Here is a 25,235-nt window from a genome sequence, read left to right as displayed (position 1 = left end):
GTGTGGCCGTTTTTATATAGAATCCAGGTGTAGCTGCCCCCACTAGATTCCACTCCCCTCCCAGAGCTGAGATAGAGCCCAGGAGTCCTGACGGGGTTGCTCACTCCACAGAGTTAATAACAAAGTATGAACATACATTAAAATTTTAAACCTAACTTGTCTCCCTTAAGTGACTTGCCACAAGATGTCATAACACGTTAGTATTAGAGCTGAGTGGGTCTAATATTTATTTAATGTCCTTTCTTTTATATAGGAATTAGAGTGCCTAAGTAGCCCCTGGAATCACAATTCAAGTTGCCCCCACCTACCAAAATCTGAAATGGTGCCCCTGGTGGCTAGGTGGAGAGAAGGGCCCTGAAGCATGCAAGGCAGGTTTCCTGGGATGACTCATTGAATCTATTTCCCCATGTTAAGTATTGTCACAGCTTCTATGGGCCATCTTGATTATCACTTCAAAAGTTTTGTTAGTCCTGCTGATGATAGCTCATCTCAACTGATTGGCCTCTCCCTGGTTAGCCAATGATGTAATGACAGGCTCAGTTGTCTAGTCTTGCTGCATCCCAAGACTTTCAATGGCAAACCCTCTGAGACAACTGCAAACCACCGAAACCAGTTGGCAGTAAAAAAGGAACCTTGCAACAGACAAGGGATCATCCTGCCTGGGAATAGAAACAAAAGACTTTTTCAGTGTAACACTGAAGGGGAGAGGCCCCCTGAATCCATTCACTGAGGAAACATCTTGCTGAACGGGGGTGTTTCATGAACGTTTGGAGCCTGCTTCCTGTGACACTAGCAAATTCTGCAACAGACTGAACTTGGGGGGGCGCAGGGGGGTGTTATTTTGCCAGCTAGGAAAGGGAACTATTGATAAGTGTGGCCCTAGTCTGCATTTTATGATTTTGTTTGTATTGTAACCACTGGTTTCAACTGCTCTCTTGTTTCTTGTGGACTCTGTATTCTCTCTTAAACAAACCTTCTCTTGTTTCACTACAAGTGCTGTGTGGTTTACAGGAGCAATGATTTAAGGTGAAACTGGTAAAGTGGGATATGTTGCTCCTTTGGGGTCAGAGGCTCTGGGCTTTCTGGGAGTAGCAGCATCGGGGGCTGGATATCACAGGGGATTGCTTCAAGGGGACTAGGGTGCAGCTGTGAGGCAGAAGGGCCGGCCTAACCCTAGGAGAGTGCTTGAGTGGCTGACGGGCTGGGGGGGTTAGGGAGCTGACCCCAGCCACAGCAGCAAGGCTCCCTCTGGCTAGAGGGTGACTCATAGTCCTGGGTACCCCAAGAAAATCACAGGCAGCTAAACCCCAGACTTAAGCGCCAGGTTCAATTCCTCCATTTGCTTGCAGGGCAGAAAGGATTACACAGGGGTCTCCCACCTCCCAGGACAGGTTTCCTAACCACTGGGTTAAGGGATAGTCTGACGGAGGAGCCCTCAGTTTCAGCTGTCGTATGCTGGATCAACACCAAATCATTGGAGTAGGGGGACTGGGCCCTGGATTTCCCACCTCCCAGGTCAGTCCCTACCCACCAGGCTTCACAGTCACGCTCTCTCTGGCCCAATGACCCCTCAAGCTGTGACTCGGTGTGGGGGGAGGAATAGGGAAGGGACGCAGTGAGGTTCTGCACGCTGAGAAGGAAGTGCTGCAAGACACAGCCAAGCAGAGGGACGGTTTAAGTCGTCTCCGGTCCAGAGATTGAGCGAGAGGGGAGGAGAGTGGAGGCTGGCAGGTCGCACTGGAGATGGTAGGTCTAGAACCTTCTTCTACCCGGGGACGTGGCTGGCTTCACCTGGGCAGTGTTTAGGGAGGAGTGAGGCAGGCAGAGGAGCTGCTGCTCACAAGGGAGAGCTACAAGCTGGCTCCTTAGCAACAACCCCCACCCTCCGCCCCAGACGCCTCTGAGTGTGGGGACAGGGGACAGTGCCAGGAACAGAGACCCCAAATGGCCCCCAGAGCAGGACCCTTGACGGGCAACAGGGACGATGCCCTGACAGTGCCCCACAGACCCCCACAGAAGGAAACTCCAGGTGGTGAGGGGGGTTGAGTTCTCTCCTGTGCTCAACTGACCAAGATTAATTGATATGAGACCACCCAGATTCAACCAGCAGAGCCCCACTGCCCAGCGCTGAGCTGTCAGGAGAGCCCCCTCACCCCACTGCCCAGCCCTGGGCTGTCAGGGGACCCCCCCACACACTGCCCAGTCCTGAGGTGTCGGGGAGCCCCCTCCTGCCCCCATCATCCAGCCCTGAGTTGCCAAGGGAGCCCCCCCACTGTCCAGCCCTGAGCTGAGGCGAGCCCCCTCATGCACCCACACCCAGCCCTGAGCTGCTCAGGGAGAACCCCCCACCACACTGCCCAGCACTGAATGGACAAGGAGAACCCCACCATTCCCCAGCTCTGCGTGGCCAGGGAGAGAACCCCTCCCCACCCCCCAGCCCAGCCCTGAGCGGATAAGGAGAGCCCCCCCTCCCTCTGCTGTGCAATTGGGCTTTCACCCAGTCACCTGGGCTGGGAGGCTCTCTCTCCCCCAGCACACCCATGAATATCACCTGCACATCAGCTCCAGAGCCTGACCTGGGAAGCAGAGCTAAAGGTTAAAAACTGCATGGGGGGTGGGGTGGTTCTTCCCCGCTTTCCCCTTCCCTTCCTTTCTGCCGTCCCTCCAGAGCTCCTACACTAATGACTTTACTGAATGCTGCCAATGGCTCCCTGGGCCCCCCAATTCCAGCCAGGTGGCTGGGACAGCCGGGCTTTGTGAGGTCACTGGGAAGAGAATAGCAGCAACCCCAGCATGAGGACTGGTTGGGAAAGTGGAGATGGGAGCCAGCCAGCCACCCCCGGGAAGCTGAGACCCGGCTGAGAGGAGCAGCCAGCACTGCAGCCTTTGCCACACCACCACCCTAGCGTAACCGGTTCAGAGCCCCCCTCCGTTCTCCCAGATCTCTGGGCAAGGCTGGGCTCAGCCCCTGTTGGGAAATTGCCAGAGGGTTCTGCACTGTGTTTTACACCCACGCGCTGCCTCTCAGAGCCCCAGTCTATAGACTCAGGTACAGGAACTAATCAGAGATAGTGTCTGGTTCAGCTCAGTGTGTCAAATATGCCTGGAGCTGCCTGCTGGGAAGCACAGAGGGGTTTATGGACATGTTTTTCTGACCCCAGGGCAGTGCCGGAGGACTCTGCTACAGACCAAGGGCTTGGGGATGTGGCTGGAATGGCGCCCGACTCCTGTGCTTTGCCGCCATTAGCTGGGGTAAGCCTTCCTGCAGCTCTGGTGGCCTGCCGCTGACCCTGCCAGGGGAGAATTCACAGACTATCCCTGGGAAAGCCCTGGGAGGGGAGTGGTGTTGTGGCACCATCAGTCACTCCTGGTCTGCCCAGGGACATTTCACTGCCAGGCCCATTGAAACAGAATTCCCACCCGGGGGTGATTATTTAGGGACCTAAATCCTATTCCTCCTAATCCCTTCTCTTGGCTTTTGGCCCCTCCTGTATCTCCGGAACCAGTGGAGTCCCTAGCAAGTACCTGAGAAACAGCCCCCTGAGGCAGAGGGAGCCAGGCACTTCCACCCTAGTTACAATGGAGAGGCCTTCACATGGGCCTGCTCAGCTTCCCAAGGCAGCTCCCAGTTCCCCAGCCGGCCAGGGGCCGATGAACTCCTCTGCACAGGCATGGTCCAGGCCAGGTCTCTCCTCTGCAAGTGCCTCCCTGGGCCTGCTGACTGCACTGAGAATGTCTGAACCCAGGGGTGAAAGTAACTTAAAGGACTTACCGGTACGCCAGAGTCCTCAGCAGGGGGTGTGGCCTCAACCAGAAGAGGCGGGGCCTTTAAATCCCGGGGCCCTTTAAATCAAAATTTAAAGGCCCTGGGGCTCCAGCTGTGGCTGGGAGCCCTGGGTCCTTTATATCACCCCCGGAGCTACCAGCTGCAGAGGCAGTTTATCCCAAAGTGTTTTGGCTGCAGAGGTTTTAAAGAAAACATTGCACTGAATTTTTGTTTTATCCTGGGAAAAGTGTGTTTCTTCACATTTCTCATCATCAAAACTTAGTTTTGGCTTAATCTTTCCCCCAAATTTCCCCTTTGCACAGATAAGCAATAGCCCAATAAGCAAAAATTTTGGAAAATTCTGAGCAACTGAAAAGCCAAGGGTTAGAATGGAAACCTTTCGGCATCCTTAACTGTAGGTGTCCCTGCTCTGACTATTATCAATTTGCCTCCCAGTCGGGCCTAAAGGTTCCAGTTGGGACTCTGTCTAACTGGACAGTCTGGGAAGGCCAGGTTAGTGGAATGTGAGTATCCCTGGACCTTACCTGTTACCAGTGTGGAGAACTGTGACAGTGAAGGAAATGTTCCTGTGACTGTTAGGGGTAATGACTTGCCTATGAAGGGAGCTACCTCAATCTCCAAGCAATGGTCCCTGAAGAGCCATGTGTGCTAGGACAAGGGAAAGGCTATCCCAAGCCATTTGTCTGTTAAAGGGGACTGTTTCTCCAGCTCATTTCTGTTTGTGGAGCAGACAGAAGAAGTCTTTGAAGTCTGTAAAAAGTCAGTAGCTGTGCCTAGGAGGGGCGAAAAGGAATTGTTTCCATGGACTGTTAATGGGCCATTGTTAATAGTAAACAGTCTCTCTTCTGAGGAAAGTGTGTTGGTGCCTAGTGGCCAAAGTCTTTCAAATGAAGATGAATCCACTGAATTTGCTTTGAAAAAATCCGTGGTGAGGAGCTTTGAGGAGATTTCAGGTGGAATAAAAATTGTTAGGGAGTTTAAACAGCCCTATAAGCTTAACCAACTTGTCGGGGAGACAATGGTGTTGGGACAGGACTGCCTCCATGTTGATTCTTTGAGTAAACAGTCTGTATCTCTGGTTCAGAGGGAAGACTGCACAGCTGAATCAGCAGAGCAGGAGGACAGTTGTGCAGTGAATCCCTCGAGAATACGGGGATGGCAGGTAAACTCTGAACTCTAGATATTTTGGATATGACTTACAGTCTCTTAGTGGACTTGACATCTGATTCCCTGTAGAAGCAGAGGCTGGTAATGGAAGGAGAAAAGAACCTTGAGTCTAACATGCTAGAGAAAATGGATGGTCTCTCTTTAAGACTGTGCACCTGACCGCCCCTTCCCTCCTCCGCCTGTATCTTGTCATCACTTGCACCTGTGCAAAGGAAAGAAAGCAGAATTGCTGTATTTTACACACACTTTGCACAGTATAATTGACTGCACAAGGTGCAGCGGAATAATGGCCTGTGTTTCTGGCTTTCATAGATTTTAAGGCCAGGCATAGATCATTATGAACATCTACACTGACCTTCTGCATAACCTCCTGCATCAAGCCCAGAACTTCTTTGAGCTAAATCACATTAAAAGCAAGAAGATGACCAAGGACAGGGTAGGCCCGTTATTCAACAGGGCCGGGGGCGGGGAGGGAACAGTAACAGAAAAAGTGTGGAAACGGCAGAAGTGCTAAACGACTTTTTTGTTTCAGTTTTCACCAAAAAGGTTAGTAGTGATTGGACGTCTCACAAAGTGAATGCCAGTGAAAATGAGGAAGGATCTGAGGCTAAAATAGGGAAAGAACAAGTTAAAAATTACTTAGATAAGTTAGATGTCTTCAAGTCACCAGGGTCTGATGAAACACATCCTAGAATACTCAAGGACCTGACTGGGGAGGTAGCTGAGCCATTGGCGATTCTCTTCAAAAAGTCATGGAAGAGGGGAGGGATTCCAGAGGACTGGAAAAAAGCAAATCTAGTGCCCATCTATAAAAAGGGAAATAAGGACAACTCATGGAATTACAGGCCAATCTGCTTAACTTCAGTTCCCAGAAAGATAATGAAGCAAATAACGAAGCAATCAATTGGCAAATACCTAGAATCTAATAAGGTGATAAGTAACAGTCAGCATGGATTTGTCAAGAACAAATCATGTCAAACCAACCTAATAGCTTTCTTTGACAGGTTAGCGAGACTTGTGAATAGGGGAGAAGCAGTAGATGTGGTATATCTAGACTTTAGTAAGGCTTTTGATATTGCCTCGCATGACCTTCTCATAAACAAACCAGGGAAATACAACCTAGATGAAGCTACTAGGTTGCATCACTGATTGGAAAACGGTTCCGAGAGAGTATCAGAGGGGTAGTCGTGTTAGTCTGGATCTGTAAAAGCAGCAAAGAATCCTGTGGCACCTGATAGACTAACAGACGTATTGGAGCATGAGCTTTTGTGGGTGAATACCCACTTCGTCGGATGCAAGATTCCCAGAGAGTAGTTATTATCAGTTGTTCATAGTCAAGGTGCAAGACCATATCGAGTGGGGTCCCACAGGGATCAGTTCTGTTCAATATCTTCAACAATGATTTAAATAGTGGCATAGAGAGTACACTTATACAGTTTGCAGATGATACCAAGCTCGGAAGGGTTGCACATGCTTTGGAGAATAGGATCAAAATTCAAGCTGATGTGGACAAACTGGAGAAACCAGGATGAAATTCAGCAAGGACCCGTAGGAAGAAACAATCAGTTGCACACAAACAAAATGGGAAATGACTGCCTAGGAAGGAGCACTGCAGAAAGGAATCCGGGGGACATAGTGGATTACAAACTAAATTTGAGTCAACAGTGTAACACTGTTGCGAAAAAAAAAAGCGCAAAGATTCCAGGATGTATTATCAGGAGTGTTGTAAGCAAGACACGAGAAGTCATTCTTCTGCTCTACTCCGAGCTGATTAGGCCTCAACTGGAACATTGTGCCACATTTCTGGAAAGATGTGAACAAATTGAAGAAAGTCCAGAGAAGAGCAACAAAAAATGATTAAAGGTCTAGAAAACATGACCTATGAGGGAAGATTGAAAAATATTGGCTTTGTTTAGTTTGGACAAGAGAAGACTGAGAGGGGACATGATAACAGTTTTCAAGTACTGTCATAGGTTTATTCCCCACTTTGAACTTTAGCGTTCACAAGATGGGGACCTGCATGGACTCCTCTAAACTAAAATCCTAGTTTAGATCTGGTTCTCGCTGCCACCAGTCAAGTTTTAAGTGTCTGACACACTCCCTGTTCCCCCAAAAACTTCCCCTGGGGAACACAGATTCAAACTTGAATCTCAACACAAAGGGAAATAATCCATTTCCCTCCTCCCCTCTCCTAGTACTTAGGAGAGAGACCTTGATTCAAACTCCTTGAATCAAACAAAGAGGGATTCACTTTTTCCCCTCCCCTTCCCCTGAAAATCCAAACAAGGGAAGAAATCAATCAAGTTCTAAAAAAGAAAAGATTTTATTAAAAGAAAGAAAGAAAGAAAGTACACTATCTCTGTAATACCAGGATGCAAAAATACAGGGTCCAACTTATAAACCTGGAGAGGATCTTCCCCCACCCCTCCTTTCTCAGAATAATCAAAGTAACAGCAAACAGAAATAAAGATATTTCTCCAGCAAACACACAATTGCAAATGTAGAAATCAAATTATAAGACTAATTTGCCTTTCTAATACTCACTCTACTGGATAGTAGGAAATACTCCAGGAGAACTTGGAGACATGTCTGGCCTCTCTTAGATCCAAAGAGAGCACACAACTCAAACAAAGAACACGGACAAAGCCTTCGCTCCACAGGGATTTGAAATTATCCTGTCCCTTGATTGGTCCTCTGGTCAGGTGTTCATCAGGTTACTGAGCTTGTTAACCCTTTACAGGTAAAAGAGACTTTAACCCTTAACTATCTGTTTATGACAAGTACATACAAGATTGTTACAAGGAGGAGGGAGAAAAATTGTTCTCCTTAACCTCCAAGGATAGAACAAAAAGCAATGGGCTTAAATTGTGGCAAGGGCGGTTTAGGTTGGATATTAGGAAAAAGTTCCTAACTGTCAGGGTGGTTAAGCACTGGGATAAATTGCCCAGGGAGGTTGTGGAATCTCCATCATTGGAGATTTTTAAGAGCAGTTTGGACAAGCACCTGCCAGGGCTGGTCTGGTTATTACTTAGTCCTGCCTTGAGGGCAGAGCACTGGAGTAGGTGACCTATTCTATTGAAGTCCCTTCCAGCCCTACGCTTCGATGATTCTATACTGTTCAATACAGATGTACTTAGCCCTGCCATGAGAGCAGGGGACTGGACTAGGTCCTTTCCAGTCCTACAAGTCTATATTCTAGGTTGATTAAAAAACAGCACCATACAAAATCAGAATATCAGAGGCCTTAGAGAAGTCTAAGGATTAGTCTACACTAGACGTTGCTGCGCCAGTGGAGCGTGTGTGGTGAAGATGCTCTATGCCGCTGGGAGAGCGCTCTCCCATTGGCACTATAAATACACCTCCATGAGAGGCAGCAGCTGTGTCTGTGCGAGAAGCTCTTCCCCCGACATAGCACTGTCCAAATCGGTTCTTAGGTCGGTGTAACTTTCATCGCTCCAGGGGGTGGCTTAGTCACCTCGAGCAACATAAGTTATACCAATATAAGTGGTAGTGTGTACAAGCCCTAAGTGTATCATGTCGATAGTTACCTTCATCAACCAAATTCATCATCAAAAAATATATCAAGTTTGTTTGTCTGGGATTAAAATCAGACTAACCAGCTGATAGTTTTCCAGGTCACTCCGCTTACCCTTTTAAAATACTGGCACAACATTAGCTTTTGTTCCTGATCTCTGGAACATCCCCATTGTACCAAGAGTTGTTAAAAACAAAATGGTTCTGCAGGCTCCTCAGACAATTCTTTTAATGTTCTTGGGTGCAAGTTATCCAGTCCCGCGGAATTAAAAAAAAGTTTACCCGAAACATTGCTAGTTTACATCCTGCCTAGTTACTGATGGAAGAGAAAGTATTTCATCAGCTCTGTAAGACAGAAATACATCGTCCTGCTCTTTGTTCTGTAGAGTGTTGTGCTTGTTAGCAGCACTGCATAATAATAAATAATAATAATATTGGGGGCAGGCAGTGTGGTCTAGTGCACAGGCAGGGGCAGCACTTGCAGGGGCTCTAACTACCCCAAAATTTGCCTTAGCCCTGTTGTAGCAGCTGCCACTCTCCAGCTGCCCAGCTCTGAAGGCAGAGTGGAGAGAGCAGAGGCTGCTGGGAGGCCCCCAGCTCCAGCAGCTGCAGAGAAATACACCTGGGCAGAGGACTGGGGTGCCCAAGAACAGCCCCTGATCCCTATCCCCACACACCAGGGCGCAGCACCCAGGGCAGGTGGTAGCTCCAGGGCTCCCCACAGCAGCCCAGACTGACCCACTCCAGGCCAGGCTCCTGGGCCCCACCCCTGTGGTTGCTGCTCCCCGAGGGATCTGCCGGCCCTGGAGCCAGGTTCCCCTGCCAGGGCAGCTCTTACTGGCTGTCAGCAGCCAACACCTTCACTGCCCGGTACCGGCCTCCGACTTGGCCACGGAGAGGGCATACAAAGAGGGGGGGGGGCTTGTGGCAATGTGGGGCTCAGTCCCCCAATTTTCTGTCTGGCCCATCTCAGCCCCCCCTACTGGGAAGAGACTGGTGGGGCCCCTGTGCCTAGGGAATAAGGAAACTCCCCCTCTACAGCATCTCTTGTTCTTCTCCCACTCTGAGCCAGTGAGCTCCTCAGGGCAGGGACTGGCTCTGACAGTACGTACCGGGCCTGACACACGGGGCTGGACTAGTGGCTGAGGACTCTAGGTGCTGCGGGAATAACTATAAATAATAACGAGGATCATTGTCTTCCTTTCATCTCAGATTTTCATCACATCATTTTCCTTTTTGTCTATTTTACTTCCCCTTCCTTAGGCCCCTACATCTTTCTATCCCTCTCCCCTGCTTTGCACACAGTCACTTTCTCTCTCCCGTCCTCTCTTTTCCACTCCCAGCTCTCTCTTTCCCTCAGTCTTCTCCCCCTCCATCTTCCTTTTGTCTTGTGTCTCCCATCTCTGTCTCCCTTCTTTGAACCCTCCCCCCAAGTCTTTGGTTGGCCCATTGCTGTTGAGATTTGCCTCCCTGGAGCAGACACTCCACCTTGGGGCCTGCAGGCCCAATTCCCTGCATCTGGGCTCCTCTCTAGACCCCTAGGAGCCACCCAGTGCTCCCTGGCTGGCACTTAGGGAGAGGCCCCATGGAGCCCGTACGGCAGGCTGGAGCCAGTGGGGCAGGCCGGCTAACAGGGCCAGCAGGGCCTGTACAAACTGCCCAGTCTGAGCCCTCCCCACTCACCGCTCTGAACTTCATGCTGTGACCTTCAGCAGGGAGTTCCTGCTCGTGCACTTGGCTTCCTTGTAGAGAAATGGAAACATTCTGCAGTGGATCATTTGCAAACAATTTTGTTTGATTTAATTCTTCCTCCTGTTGCAAGAATTTCAAATAGTGACATGGAACTTTGTGTTTCAGGAGCCGCAGAAAATATTGCTGCTGTCATTGTGGTGAATCAGACACCCCCCTCTATCTGTGCAATGGAAGGGTCAGAGTTCACCATCGAGTGTACATTCAACACAAGCAATAATACAATCAAGTGGTTTGCTGCATGGAATAAAACCAGAAACAATGTAACAGCCAAGGTGAATGGAACAGATCGAATCATATTATCAGCAGATACAGAAAAGAGGTCTCTTTCCCTCACTGTGAAGAAAGCTGATGTCACCGATTCTGGAACCTACGTATGTGGGGTTGGGAGCAAAGATGTGATATATCCTGGGACTGGAACCCAAGTGACCATCGATGGTAAATACCAGCATTTCCTTCTCTGTTCTACAAAACCCTTCGGGGGAGCTCAGGACACTGGCCTGGTTCCAGGGAGCTGGGGCAGGTGGTGCTGGGGGAGATGGAGCAGCACAAAGTGTAAAGGGCAGAGCTGTGGGCAAAACTGGGGGACATTCTGTGGTACGCACAATGGTCCTGATCCTGCACTGCACTGATTTCTGTGGGGGGTTTGGCTGCACAAGGAATGCAGGGTCAAGCCCCAGATATTCAAAAACTGTTTTGAGGTGGGGGGAGAGGGGAGGTTTCTGATTGGCTAAACTTGTGAGCCCTTATACGCAACTTGAGAGAGCAGGTGGGTGAGGGAATATCTTCAATCTATTGTATCAACTTCTGTCGGCGAGAGAGACAAGCTTTCAAGCTTACACAGGGCTCTTCTTCAGCTCTTGGAAACTCAGGTCTGGTCTACACTACAGACCTATGTCGCCATAACTACATTGCTCAGGGGTGTGAAAAATCTACATCATAGTTAGTTATGATCACTATATCAGTGGTGCAGCTGGGCTGATGCAGTGTTTTAAGTATAGATGTGCCCTTACACTGAGTGTCACCGGTAACTACAAGGTAGAATGGCTGATTTAGCACAAGTAGTCAACACCTATTTCAAGGGACCATTCAAGGCAGGGTGGCCCGTTAACACTTCTGCAGTCACAGGACAAAAAGAGGGGGTTAGGGGGTTACAGATTGTTGTAATAAGCCATAAATGCAGTGTCTCTGTTCAGTCCATGATTTTTAGTGTCTAGCAGAGTTATGAATTTAAGCTCCCAGTCTCGTCTTTAGAAAGTGTTGTGCAGGCTTCCTTTGAGGATGATTCATAGACTCTAGGACTGGAAGGGACCTCGAGAGGTCGAGTCCAATCCCCTGCCCTCATGGCAGGACAGAATACTGTCTAGACCAGCCCTGATAGACATTTATCTAACCTACTCTTAAATATTTCCAGAGATGGAGATTCCACAACCTCCCTAGGCAATTTATTCCAGTGTTTTACCACGCTGACAGTTAGGAACTTTTTCCTAATGTCCAACCTAAACCTCCCTTGCTGCAGTTTAAGCCCATTGCTTCCTGTTCTATCCTTAGAGGCTACAGTGAACAAGTTTTCTCCCTCCTCCTGATGACGCCCTTTTAGATACCTGAAAACTGCTATCATGTCCCCTCTCAGTCTTCTCTTTTCCAAACTAAACAAACCCAATTCTCTCAGCCTTCCTTCATAGGTCATGTTCTCAAGACCTTTAATCATTCTTGTTGCTCTTCTCTGGACCCTCTCCAATTTCTCCACATCGTTCTTGAAATGCGGTGCCCAGAACTGGACACAATACTCCAGCTGAGGCCTAACCAGTGCAGAGTAGAGAAGAAGAATGACTTCTCGTGTCTTGCTCACAACACACCTGTTAATGCATCCCAGAATCACGTTTGCTTTTTTTTGCAACAGCATCACACTGTTGATTTATATTTAGCTTGTGGTCCACGATAACCCCTAGATCCCTTTCTGCCGTACTCCTTCCTAGACAGTCTCTTCCCATTCTGTATGTGTGAAACTGATTGAGTGATGAGGTCCACTCTGTATCTGACCTGTGAGACATGTTCCCCCCAGGAGACAGGGTGGTTATGTCTTGTATCATTTTCCTGTGTGAGTTCATTCAAGAGCATAGTGATTGTCTAGTTTCACCCACATCGTTGTTATTGGGGCATTTAGTGCACTGGATGAAGTACCCCACAGGTTGTGATAGGCTTGTATAGGATCCGTGGATCTTGAAAGGTGAGATGTGCGGGGTGTTGATCATTGTAGCAGTGGATCTATATCTACAGATTTTGCATCTGTTGTTCTGGCAGGATCTGGGGCTGCTTTGAGTTGGTGTGTCCTGGTCTGTGGGGAGCTTGCTTCTGATGATGCCCTTGTAGAGGCTGCGGGATTGTTTGAAGGTCAGAAGTGGGGGATCAGGAAAGACTTGTTTCAGGATGTGGTCCCCATCGAGTATGGGTCATAGCTGTTTGATGATACCCCGTAGGGGTTCCAGTGTAGTGTGGTAGGTAGCAATTGATGTGCGGTCAGAGGAGGTTTTATTTCTGTATTCAAGCATGTTCTCTCAGGGTATTTGGACAACCCATTCCATGATGTAATATATTTCTCTAGTAGGATGTCCCTGTTTGGTGCAGGCGGTTTTGAGTCCATTAAGGTGTGTATCCCAGACTTTCTCCTAGGAGCATATTCTGTGCTATATGAGTGCTGGGCTGTAGATTAGATTTTTTTGGTTGTTTGGGGTGGTTACTGGATTTATGACATGAGGTGTGGTGATCTGTGGGTTTCTTATCTAGAGCTGTCTGTAGGGTTCCATTGTTGAAGCAGATGGTGGTGTCCAGGAAGTTGATGCTAGTGTGGGAGTGTTCCACAGACAGTTTAATGGCTGGGTGGTGGTTGTCGAAGTTGGGGTGGAAATCCACTAATGTGGAGTCAAATCTGTAGTAGATTTGGTGAATCAGTTCTCTTCAGTGCATTGGCATTTTCAGTCTAAGCTAAGTTTTGCCAGAACATTTGCAATCAGCTCTACTGTACATGGACATAGTGTAAGAGCCCCTGAGCCAAAGAATTTACACTCTAAACAGACAAGACAGATAAAACTGGGGAGAACAGGCAGATGTACTAACAGTAGATTGGGAAGTGAGACACAGAGAGATTAAAGAACTAAATCCACACAGGGATTTAGGCCCTTCAATCCAACATCTGGGTGCCATGGAGATCCTCAAGACCCCTGCTCAGCTGCCGCCTGGCCCTGGAGCTGCTGAAGTTTCCACCAGTAAAACCAGTGCTAAAGACTTGCTGACACTCTCTCGCTATGCTGTAAGCACAGCCCTGCACAGAACAATGGTTGCACCCAATCCTCGCTCCCCTGCCATTGCCAGCAAAAGTGCATCACTTCTCAGAACTGCCCAATTCACGTCCTTCAATGAATCCCATTTTTCTGTAATGAAGGAGAATTGGCCACCCTCTCTCTTGCCCTCCATTGGGCTGGTGGAGTGAAATAGGTCTCAAGAAGGGTCTGAATGTGAGGAATTTGGCATGTGTGTCAGGCGTACACAAGGTTCGGGTAAGAAGTCACATTGCTGGAGGGGGTTTGTCTAGACTGAAGCTTCTGGGGTTACCTGCTCACTAAACACAGCAGAAAAGTCTTGACATGCACAATACAGCTCAATATGGGGCCAAACGAAAGAACATCAGTTTAAACTCTTAATAAGCAGGGGAAACTAAACGGCAGGACTGGAGAGATTCATTTTGTACATCTGCCCTTGTCTGCTGGCACATTGAACTATTTCTCAATGAAGGTGCCATCATCTGTGTTTCTCTTTCTGCAGAAATTACCGACCTGATGGTGAATCAAACCCCAACCAGTGTCAGTGATTTAGAAGGCTCACAACTTACCATTAATTGTACGTTCAAGACAGTCAATAACCACAGCACCATGTATGTGCGATGGTATAACTATGGGACCGAGGGACTAAAGAAAGAGCTGGTGAATGAGAGCGATGTGATCACAGCCCTGCATTTGGACAATGGGTTTGCCTCTCTCACTTTGAAAAATGTGAATTTATCTAATACAGGAACCTACGTGTGTGAGGTGGGGACCACAGCAAGGAACCCCTCTGGGAATGGAACAGGAACCCAAGTGACCATCGAGAGTAAGTGCCAGTATTCCCTTCCTGATCTTCTTGGGGAAAGGGGGGGTGAGCGAGTGAGAACAAGAGCTCACATCTCTTGGAAGATGTTGAGTGTCTTCAGTGCCACCTTCAATGGGAGCTGAGGGTGCTCCACGCCTGCCCAGAAGCACTAAACTCCTTGCAAGATAGAGCCCTGTAGGCTGGTATTAAAGGGGAACAATGTTTCCATTTTAGATCCTTTACAGCCAAATGTTTCACATTGCCTCAAATTAGTCTCTAAACGTTTGCTTGCCCATGTTGCACACACACCCATTGGTACATTCAATGCCTGCCTGCGTGCCTGGAATCTGGAATCTGTGAGCGATAACAGGGTAGTTAGACATGAATTCACGTCTGATTTGTGGATGGGTGAAACCTGGGGCTGCTTCTTATGTCAGATCCGGTTCACATAAGGATCCGTATTGCAGGAGGCAACTTCTCCAGACTGAATGTTCGGGAGGCTGGGGGGATGGTTTGCAGATCTTGCCAGGCATCATAAAGCTATGAATGGAACTAAGTGAAAGCATCACTTTAACCTCTGAGAAGCAGGGGATGTTAAATGGCCAGGCTGGGAAAAGAACACAAAATACTGGAGGGGGAGACTTTTATTTTAATACTTCCCCAGTCACCAGCCATTTACAGATGTGACTTTGGTAAAAATGGCGGTGGCAATGGAACCAGAGTGACCATCCATGGTAAATAGCAGCATTGTCCTCTCAGATCTTCACTGTATTTCCTAGGGAAGAATAAGGACGAGGAAAGGAAGAGCTAAGGCCAATACTTTGCATGGGGTGATATTGATGGGACAGGAGTTGCGGGCAAACAGAAGGAGAAGGCAAAGCTAAGAAGAGATTTGCAGTGAGAAGTCAGTGATTCCCGGTGGCTTTCCAGATCCTGACCATCTTCTTTTTTTTTTTGTCATCCAAGTACTTGCCCCCCTCCCCTTTCCCTGATGTCCCTCGCTCAGCAGCACAGCATTGCTGCCCACCAGAATTCTCTGAGCCGCTTGGTGATGAGTGACTCACAAAGGGTTCAGAGAAGCAGCTCCCGGTTCAGAAACTCTTCTCACCTCTATTGAACAGTCAGTTTCACCATGACAGGCTCTCTCGTAAGAAGATTTCCAATATTTCCCAGTTTTGAGCGGGATAGAAATGCCTCTCGGTATATTGCTGATTCTGCTTTCAGTCTTGGACAAAAACAAGTTGTTAGGGCTGTCATCTAGACACAACCCACTCATGGTAGCACCACTATTGTAAGCTGCAGTGTTTGGGACCGTAACTGTAGAATACTGTCTTTTTTTAAATGAGGGAAATATTTTTGAACCTCAGCACAGGTTCCAGTTTGATTCTGGGTGAGGGTGTAAGCTAGTCCTTACTTATCCTAACTGATGAGCCCATTGCAAATACAATCTTCTGACAAATGAATCCACCAAGTTGGTGTCGGTTATTCTTCCAGTTGCGGTGGAGCAGCGACCCAGTTTGCCTTTTCTCCTTCGGCTGTTCTGCCACAGGACTCCTTGGGTGGTGGTGGTGGTCTAGTGACCTCGCTCACAGCATCTTCCCCTGCCCCTATCCAGCAGGACTCCTGCAGAGGTGGTAATGCATGACCCAAACTATGTTGTCTTTCCCTAGAACTAGTGGTGATAGGGGTGCAATAACTCAACTTGCCCTGCCTCGGTAGCCCCTGTGTAGTGGGACAGCAGCGAATTAATGTTTCTTTCAACAGCACATGACCAAAAGCTGATGAGCTCTTACATTGTTCCTGGGGCTGTGGCTGGGACACTTCTCTTCTTGCTGGTACTCGGTATCCTTTTGTGGAGATGGAGACAGTGCTCCAAAGGTAAGATTTACTTGGACAATAAATGTAAGCAATTTCTGTAGGAGGAGAGCTCGTAGGATGCCGATAGATTCTTCTTTGTGTCCTTCCTTTAGCCAAATAAAGAGTAATTCAGGGAATTTTTGCCAGTGAACGTACAGCAGTGATGGTGAACTGGCATCCTTAGTTACTGAAGTCTCATACCTAAGCACAGATACTGCCTGGGCAATGGTAGGACTATTCCATGTCTCCTCCCTGACCTGAGGAAGCACCTCAAGGTGTGAAAGGTGGATTCACTCTCCACATCTATTCCACCTTTGGCTGGATTGCCAACAAAGCCGCCAATTATTGGCAATTGCTCAGGTGGGAACGTTTGGGATGTAGATACTGCTCTGCTATGAACTAACTAGACTGACAACTAACTCCTTCATTTAAGTGACCCAAAGGTAATCAGAGAATAACCAGCTTAGCCACAACTTCATTTTTTTCCAGAACCACTTCAAAGCACGTCAGAGGCAGAGATGAATCAGATGGAGATGGTGAGTTGGAGAGCTTATCATAAGAGCCTCATTTAATTTTTCTCTCGAGCATAGCGGAACTGGGTGTTGAGCATCAACTCCAGGAACACCAGGTAATAAAGAAATTGGTTCTCCTTTCACAGACTGCAGCTCCAAGAACTTCAGAGTAACAGAAAATGCAGCACTAGTCCTGAATAGGATCAGGGTGGTATGACATTTAAAAAGTTAGAGGGGAATCAAGAATTAATTAGCCTTAGAACAAAGATAAAGAGGACATAAATTAATGATTGCACAGGATCTTCAGTGATAACAGAGAATGCAGCATTGGTTCTAGGCAGTGGGACTGGGAGGTTCAAGGCAAGAGGGAATCTTATGCAGCTCCAGAAACCTCAAAATACTGGAGAATGCAGCATTTGTTCCATGAACTTTAGAGGTGTTTCATACTCAGAATAAAGCTGCCTAAAAAGTCAGCACACTTTTATAGTGCCTGTCTCAGTGGAAGATGGTCTAGCATTATAATAGTATGATATGGGCATCACTAACCATGTACTTTAGACCTTGCAAAGCAGAAAGGAACGAGCAGTCTTCACTCATTTTCCTCTTGCTTTGCAGTCTTCTCCTCCACCAGCTAATGAGGTGACTTACGTTGACTTGAACTTCCACAAAAAGGATGCAAAAGCGGAGGAAGAGGTTGTTTACACGGAAGTGAAGATACGGCCAAAACAGAGAGATGACAATGACATCTACGCAAAAGTGAAACGTCATCAGCGCTAGGGGAAGAGCTAGTGGGAATTAACAGAGGGGTGACCAGCATTTCACATGTCCATTAAATGCAAGTCTCCATGAAAAAATCAATTAGCTGTTAGTGAAAGATGTCCTTGGAGATCAAAGTCCTCTAGTTATGAACAGAACAGGTAGCAGTGCAAGATTTCCTCGTTTCCTGCTCCATCAACATGTCTCAACTCTGGTCTGGAGAGACCAATTCTGAGGGCAAACAGAGAGTTCTGCTAACCCAGCTACGCTTGGCCTATGAGCTGCAATTGCAGCCAGGAAACAGGTTGTGCTGTGGACAGTGGTTCACTAGGAACGGAGTCGAGACCAGAAATTCATTGAATTTTTAGTTGCTATTTACCAGCACTGTATTAGAACAGCAACCAAGAGCCAAGCCCTTGAGCCACCCAAGTATGGAAAATGTTGCCATCTTGTTGTGGGAAGTGCTGTCCTCCACTGAAGATGCCAACTGTGCTGAACGAGGAAGGAAAAGCCTCCAAAGAGCCATGCTCCCTACCCTGGAGGATGTACAATAATGCTGATAAGGCTCAAGAGCAATTTCTCATACTTTCATGAATGAGACTGACATGATTGTTTAATCTTTCTAAGCACAAAGCAGGCTTCTCTGTTGGGAGGGAATTAAGCTTCCCTGGATTCCACCCACTTAAGAGCCAAACAACAACAATATGAATTGCTTCGCCAGCAGATTTTAAAAATTAACTAAAGCTTTTACAGCCAGTTTAGCCCAGGATTAAGCGTGTACAATTGCACTGATTTAAATGGAGTTGTACCTACTTACACCAGGAATGGATTTGTCCCCTTGTGTTTGTGAGAATTTACTGTAAATTTTAAAAGGAAATGTGTAATTTAAAAAAAGCCATCATTTCTAGTGGTTCAAGTAGATTGTGCTTTCAGATAATTAATAATAATAATAATTTTATATAAACCCTCAGAAAAAATAACCCAAAGGGTCTGTTGGGCTCCCCAAAATGGAGAGACCTCAAAAAATCAACACGAGTTCCTTTGAAAGTCTCCCCATAACACATTGATTTTTATGACTACTGCAGATGCATGAGATATAACCTGTGCAGACCACAACTCATGGATTTCCATAACGATACGACCAGAAGAGACAACACAGCAACCGTGTGAACACCTGCAAAATGTTCTGCTGATTATTAATACCTGCATCCATTCATGAGTAACTAATACATGGCATCAGCCATTTTCAAGACTGAACTCCCAAAAGGAAAGGCAGCTATCGAATTGCACTGTGGTTGCACCAATACTGGGTTTGGTCCCCTTATGTGGGGTAGGTCTTTAGCCACATCAGTTTCATGAATGCAAATGATGGGTTATTCAGTGGTAACTGTTGTTCATTGGGTATATTGCCCCTGCAGATCCACCCAGGGCAAATCTGCAGAGGCAGTCCTTCCAGAAGAAGAATTGGGTGACTAAATACCCACCATGAACACCACATATGCTGGGTGGAGACCAAATTCAAGCCTGGCTGAAGTCATAAAGGTTTTCACTCATGTACACCAAGACTGTACATGTGCCTTAAGATATAGATAAGACTGGCCATGCTGGGTCAGATCAATGGTCCATCTAGCCCAGTATCCTGTCTTTGACCAATGCCAGATGCTTCAGAGGGAATGAACAGTACAGGGCAATTTCAAGTGATCCATCCCCTGTTGTCTAATCCCCCCGTTATGACAGTTGGAGGTTGAGAGACACCACACTGAATGACACAGCTGTGTACAAAATATACAGCAGTTGGCCTAAACACTACAGCTTGCAGCAGAATTACTGCTAGTGGTTTAGGCCATTACTGTACAGCAGGGGTAGGCAATCTATGGCACGCGTGCCGAAGGCGGCACACGAGCTGATTTTCAGTGGCACTCATGCCACCCGGGTCCTGGGCACCGGTCCGGGGGGCTCTGCATTTTAATTTAATTTTAATTGAAACTTCTTAAACATTTTACAAACCTTATTTACTTTACATACAACAATAGTTTAGTTATATATTATAGACTTATAGAAAGAGACCTTCTAAAAACTTTAAAATGTGTGACTGGCACGCGAAACCTTAAATTAGAGTGACTAAATGAAGACTCGGCACATCACTTCTGAAAAGTTGCCAAACTCTGCTATACAGTGCTGCAGATACTTCTTACCACACCAAATACTTCCACTTAAAGGCTTCTTAAAATGCCTCAAATGCCACAAGATTGGAAATAGCCAACTTTGGTTATTGACAGGACAGTGCATTATTATTATTTTTGCCATTAGCAAAAGCCAGATCCTCCCCAGCAAAAACTACTGCTGCTTGCTGTGGGAAAGTGAAGTTTATGAGTCACCGTGAAAAGAGGAAGTAAAGACAAAGGGTAAATCCTTGCTGCTGCTGTACCAGGGTTTTTTTGTGTGTAACTGAACCGGTGTCTGTATCAGCCAATCTGAAGAGGGAGAGTTTGGCAGGAAATCAGCAGTTCATCAACGCTGATGAAAACTACTAATTACCAAATATATATTTCCAAAAGCTCCAGTGCGAGTTTTAGACACAACAACTCTCAGTGAAAGCCAAGGGAGCTGGGCACCTCGCTACATTATATCCCTTTGCCACCCTCAGTCTAAGGCCCCAGGTCTGTACATTGACTGTACATTGGGTCAGAGCCTCCACGGGGTCAGAACTGGTGAGGATCTGGGTCCATAACATTTAAACAGGATTCTGTAAACAAGACACTTTCTAAATGCTCTCGGTCAGAGGTGCCCGTAAGCATCATCTTGGACCTACTGGTGTGGCAGGATTTTTTGGCTTCCAAGGTCTCACATGAGCTATGATCTGCCAACCTTTAGAAGTAACACAGAGTCAAATGCAAATGAACACGCTGCAAGTGTGTGGAGACCTTGCTGCAGATCCAGCTGATTGTCTAAAACAGGGGTGGGCAAACTAGGGCCATGTCTGGCCTGTCAGAACTTTTAATCCAGCCCTCGATCCTAGCCTGGAGCACCCTCCTGCACCCCAAACCCCTCATCAGCAACTCCACCACAGAGCCTGCACCCCCAGGCAGAGCCCTCAACCACCCCTGCACTCTGGCCATAGGTGCCAACTCTGTGGGTGCTCCGGGGATGCAGCACCCACGGAAAAAAAATGGTGGGTGCTCAGCACCCACCGGCAGCTCCCCATGGCCCCGCCCCCCTGTTCCAGCTCACCTCTGCCTCCTGCTTCTCCCCCCTCCCTCGCAGTGCTGCGCCGTGAAACAGCTGATTTGCGGGGCAGGGAGGGGGGGGGGAAGAGGCACGCTGGGGGCAAGACGGGGCTGGGGCAGGGATTTGGGGCAGGGATCCAATAGGGGCAGGGAGGGGGCAGAGTTAGGGTGGGGCCAGGGGTGGGGATGGGGTTGGGGTTGGAATGGTGGCGGGGCCAGGGGTGGGGAAAGGGGTAGGGGGTTCAGGCACCCACCGGCGCTGAAGAAAGTTGGTGCCTCTGACTCTGGCCCCAGCCCCGATCCCCCTCCCACCCTCCAAACCCCTCAGTCCCAGCCCAGAGCACGCCCCTGCAACCAACCCCCAATTTCATGAGCATTCATGGCTCTCCATACAATTTCTATACCCACTGGCACCTTCAGGCTAAAAAGTTTGCCCACCCCACTCTAAAAGAAAGTCCCCTTTCCAGCATGAGCCCTCACCTTTAGTACCCACCTTACGCTCACTCCAGTCCTGCTTTAAATCCTTCCTAGGATTATAATTCTAAGAGGCCCCCAGCACCCCTAGTCCCAGCACCCCTGCACATGGCCTCTGTTCATAAAAGGAGCAGGGTGTGGGCAGACAGTCACGCCTGAGAACACCCTCATTCCACAGCACGTTAATGAGGCAGAGACTGTTCAGAGCTGGACTCAGCACTCATTGCCAGCGAAGAACAAACACCCTTATTGAAGTGTGTGTAGTATTGATCCTAAACGAGTGTGCCAGGAGGTGGTGCTCTTTGCACTGACTGTCTGCTTCTCCACGTACCGGTGGGCGAGGTCGTATATGGACCAACTTCTGCTGGTGAGAGAGACGAGCTTTCCAGCTGCACCGAGCTCTTCCTCAGGCCTGGGCAAGGTACTGCGAGTGCCACAGCGAAATACAGGATCAAACCGATAGTTTAGCAGGAGCAGTTAGCACAGATTCTAAGGGATCAGTCAATTGTCTTTTATTGGACCAACTTCGACTGCTGAGAGAGCGGGACGGTTCCCCCGGAACACGCGCTGAAGCGGAGCTCTGTGTAGTTCTAAGGCTTGTCTCTCACCAACAGAATTTAGTCCAATAAAAGATAAGACCTCGCCCGCCTTGTCTCGCTGATATCCTGGGACCCACGTGGCTACAGCAACACTGCGTACGCGTGTGGGCAGAGACATCGTGTGTGTGTAGCACTCCGGTGAAAGGAGAGCACGTAGCTAAGTGTACAACTTGCTGCTGCAGCTGGGTAGGAGGAACTCGGCGGCTGCAGCGCAGCTCTTGCAGTAAGGCAGGCTCAAGATCTCCTGTCCCGTTACACGTGCAGCGCCCTGCACCGGGAGGGCATTAAGCACAGATCCTCAAAGGTATTTAGGCACCTAATGCCCAGAGAAATCAATGGGGAGTTAGGCACCTACATCCTGTGAGGCTCTGGGCCTGAAGGCTTGAGAGCAGGCTTTGCCCGTCTGGCGCAGGTTCTGATTTGCACTGACACTGGTGCAGTGATATTACCACTGTAATTAAGGCTGGTTGGCTATTCGCGTTCTCTCTCTTACTGACATAGCTTAAGCTGTGTCCGTGGAGCCATTTTGTTCCTTATCCAGCAATTTTATGAAACTTGATTGACGTTATTTGTTCAATTGCACTTTTCTTAGTTAGAGAACAGACGTCAACGGGCTCTGAGTGCTAAATTGCTAATATTTCCTGTATGCAAATAAACATTAAAACAACTCTATTGGGTTAGTGTTCTGATCAGCAAATACAGTAGTAGACGTAAAAGAAGAAATGTTTGTGATGTCCCCTATCTAATCTATTGGGAGTAGGAGGATGAAGCTACAGGCCTCAGAGGGGACTTCAGCGGGATCCAGCCCCCCAGGACCATGTTTTGCAAATGCCTAGGGCAAGTTGGCACCAGGGACGGCAGGTTTGTGTGATTTTTGGTGGTGCCCAGAACGGATTGAAGTCCCACCCCCTCCACCCCCACCCCTGCCTTGTAAGCTGATATATATTAAACATTAAAATAATGTAAAAATGTGAGGGCTGTGGGGATGAGGGGCTTGGGGTGTGGGAGAGGCTCAGGGTGTGGGGGGTGAGGGCTCTGAGGTGGGAATGGGGATGATGGGTTTGGGGTGTGGGAGAGGCTCAGGGGTAGGGCAGAGGTGCTGGGGTGAGGGCTGTGGGGTGGGGCTGAGGATGAGGGGTTCATGGTGCAGGAGGGGGGTCAGGGCTGGGGCAGAGGGTTGGGGTGTGTGTGGGGGGGTGAGAGCTCTGGAAGGGGTGCGGGCTCTGGGATGGGGCAGCGCTAGGCATGAGGAGTTTGGGGTGCAGGCAGGCTGCCCCCAGCTGGGGAAAGAGAGGAGGACACTCACCTCGCACCACTGTCACTGCACATGTTCCTAGGGCCCCTCTCAGGTCCAGGAAGCCCCCTCGAATCCCCTGCGGTGGGTGTGGGCAGGAGTTTGCCATCATGTGTGTGCCTCCTCCCCTACTGCTGCCCCTCACTGTAGCCTCACTGGGGGTGGGGGAGGGGGCTGTCCCTTGCCCAGCGTGGGGCAGGAGCAGTGACTGCGGGTGGGGGGCCCTGTGCTGGTGGAGGGTCCCGCCGGGAAAGGGAAGGGTCCGTCTGAGGTGGAAGGTCAGGATTAGCCTGGGTCAGCCTGCCCTGGCACCAGCGGTTGGGGGGGGGGGCGCGCTAGGACCCTGCAGCGGCAGTTGATGCCGGGTGCTGTCTAATTAGCCCTCTCTGAGCAGTCCCCGCTACTTGTCAGTCTCCTGTTCGTGTACCGACGAGGGCCCAAAAGGAGATGGAACAAAAGCAGAGCTCGGGGCAGGGGAAACCGACGCCTGGAGTTTTGGGCACTGAGGTAAATGGATTCAAATATCTGAGCAAACACCCTGGAATTATAGCTCTTCCTCCTGTCCCTCCAAGCCTCAGACCTGGATGCACAACGGGTGAAATCCTGACCTCACTGAAGTCTGTTGGAATTTTGAGGGTAAAGTGGCTTCGGACAAGTCAGGCTTATAAACTCTGTACAGACAGCTGGATCCCACCCATGTGCACACTGGCCCTGGTTCCCAGCATGCAAGGGAGATCAGGGATGCCATATCTGGATGCATCTTGGCACAGCAGGGAGGCAAACAATGACATCTGCCTGTACCAAGGGGACACCGTCACCCCCGTCCAGCTGCTGGAGGAGCTCCCGAGGGAACATGGGCCCATACCCGGGGGCTACAGAGCTTCAGGAGGGTGTTCATTCCTGTGACCATTCACACATTAAAGAGTTTTAACAGGGCAACTCCACTCGGTTAACACCTTTTTAGGCTGTGGAGGATGGTGGTTGAGTTGTAATACAGTCATTGTGCAATTCCTTTTTCTTATCTGTCCACACATCTCTTATCAGCAGTACGCCGTCACTCTTAGGGCTTGGCTACACTTACAAGTTGCAGCGCTGGGAGTTACAGCGCTGGTCATGCAGCTGTGGAAGGGCCAGCGCTGGAGTGTGGCCACACTGACAGCTACCAGCGCTGCAGTGTGGCCACACTTGCAGCACTTTCCAGCGCTGTATTGAGAGGTGCATTGTGGGCAGCTATCCCACAGAGCACCTCGTGCCGTTTTGGCGCTGAGTATTGTGGGAAGGGGAAGGAAGTGTGCGGGTCATTCCGCTTCCTGTTTGCCAGCGCCCCGTGGTGCATCGCTTCACATCCCAGCATTCACTCTTTCCAGCAGCGTTTGGCGCCATTGTGAGTGTCTTTCTGTTACTCTCTGTGTGAATCGCGATTTCTGTGGCAAATGGAGCCCGATCTGCTGAGGACTCTGCTGATGAGTGTCACCAGCACAACACGTTTGGCAGTCCAGCTATTCCTTCAGCTCCAAAGTGACAGTGAGGAGTCCGACGATGATATCAATATGGATTTGCCTGCCGCGTGTGACACTAAAGTGCTTGCGGCATTTACGGAAATGCTCAGCACCGTTGAACGCCGCTTTTGGGCTCGGGAAACAAGCACTGAGTGGTGGGATCACATCGTCATGGAAGTCTGGGATGACGAGCAGTGGCTGCAGAACTTTCGTATGAGAAAAGCCACTTTCATGGGACTGTGTGCTGAGCTCGCCCCCACTCTGCGGCGCAAGGACACAAGATTGAGAGCTGCCCTGACGGTGGAAAAGCGAGTGGCTATTGCAATCTGGAAGCTGGCAACTCCAGACAGCTACCGGTCGGTCGGGAACCAGTTTGGTGTGGGAAAGTCGACCGTGGGAATCGTTTTGATGCAAGTTTGCAAGGCAATTAATCGCATCCTGCTAAGAAAGACCGTGACTCTGGGGAGCGTGCAGGACATTGTGGATGGCTTTGCACACATGGGTTTCCCTAACTGTGGAGGGGCGATAGATGGGACGCATATTCCTATTCTGCCCCCCCCCCACCTGGCATCAGAGTACGTTAATCGTAAGGGGTATTTCTCTATGGTTCTCCAGGCGCTTGTGGATCACCGCGGGCGTTTCATTGACATTTACA

General features: G+C 48.9%; 1 long non-coding RNA gene and 1 pseudogene across 1 annotated transcript; both read left to right on the top strand.

The window, feature by feature from the left end:
• LOC123349517 overlaps positions 1-18,290 on the top strand; it is a 48,408-nt pseudogene extending 30,118 nt beyond the window's left edge.
• Positions 2,789-10,366, top strand: LOC123349353. The gene is made up of 3 exons (XR_006573496.1): positions 2,789-3,049; positions 3,162-3,252; positions 10,346-10,366. It is a non-coding gene; the product is annotated as an uncharacterized LOC123349353 (long non-coding RNA).
• Positions 18,291-25,235: the final 6,945 nt, after the last annotated feature.

Source organism: Mauremys mutica, chromosome 14 (genome assembly GCF_020497125.1).
Source record: "Mauremys mutica isolate MM-2020 ecotype Southern chromosome 14, ASM2049712v1, whole genome shotgun sequence".
NCBI lineage: Eukaryota > Metazoa > Chordata > Testudines > Geoemydidae > Mauremys > Mauremys mutica.
The sequence above is the reverse complement of the archived record's forward strand: the minus strand, read 5'-3'. Positions and strand labels throughout refer to the sequence as shown.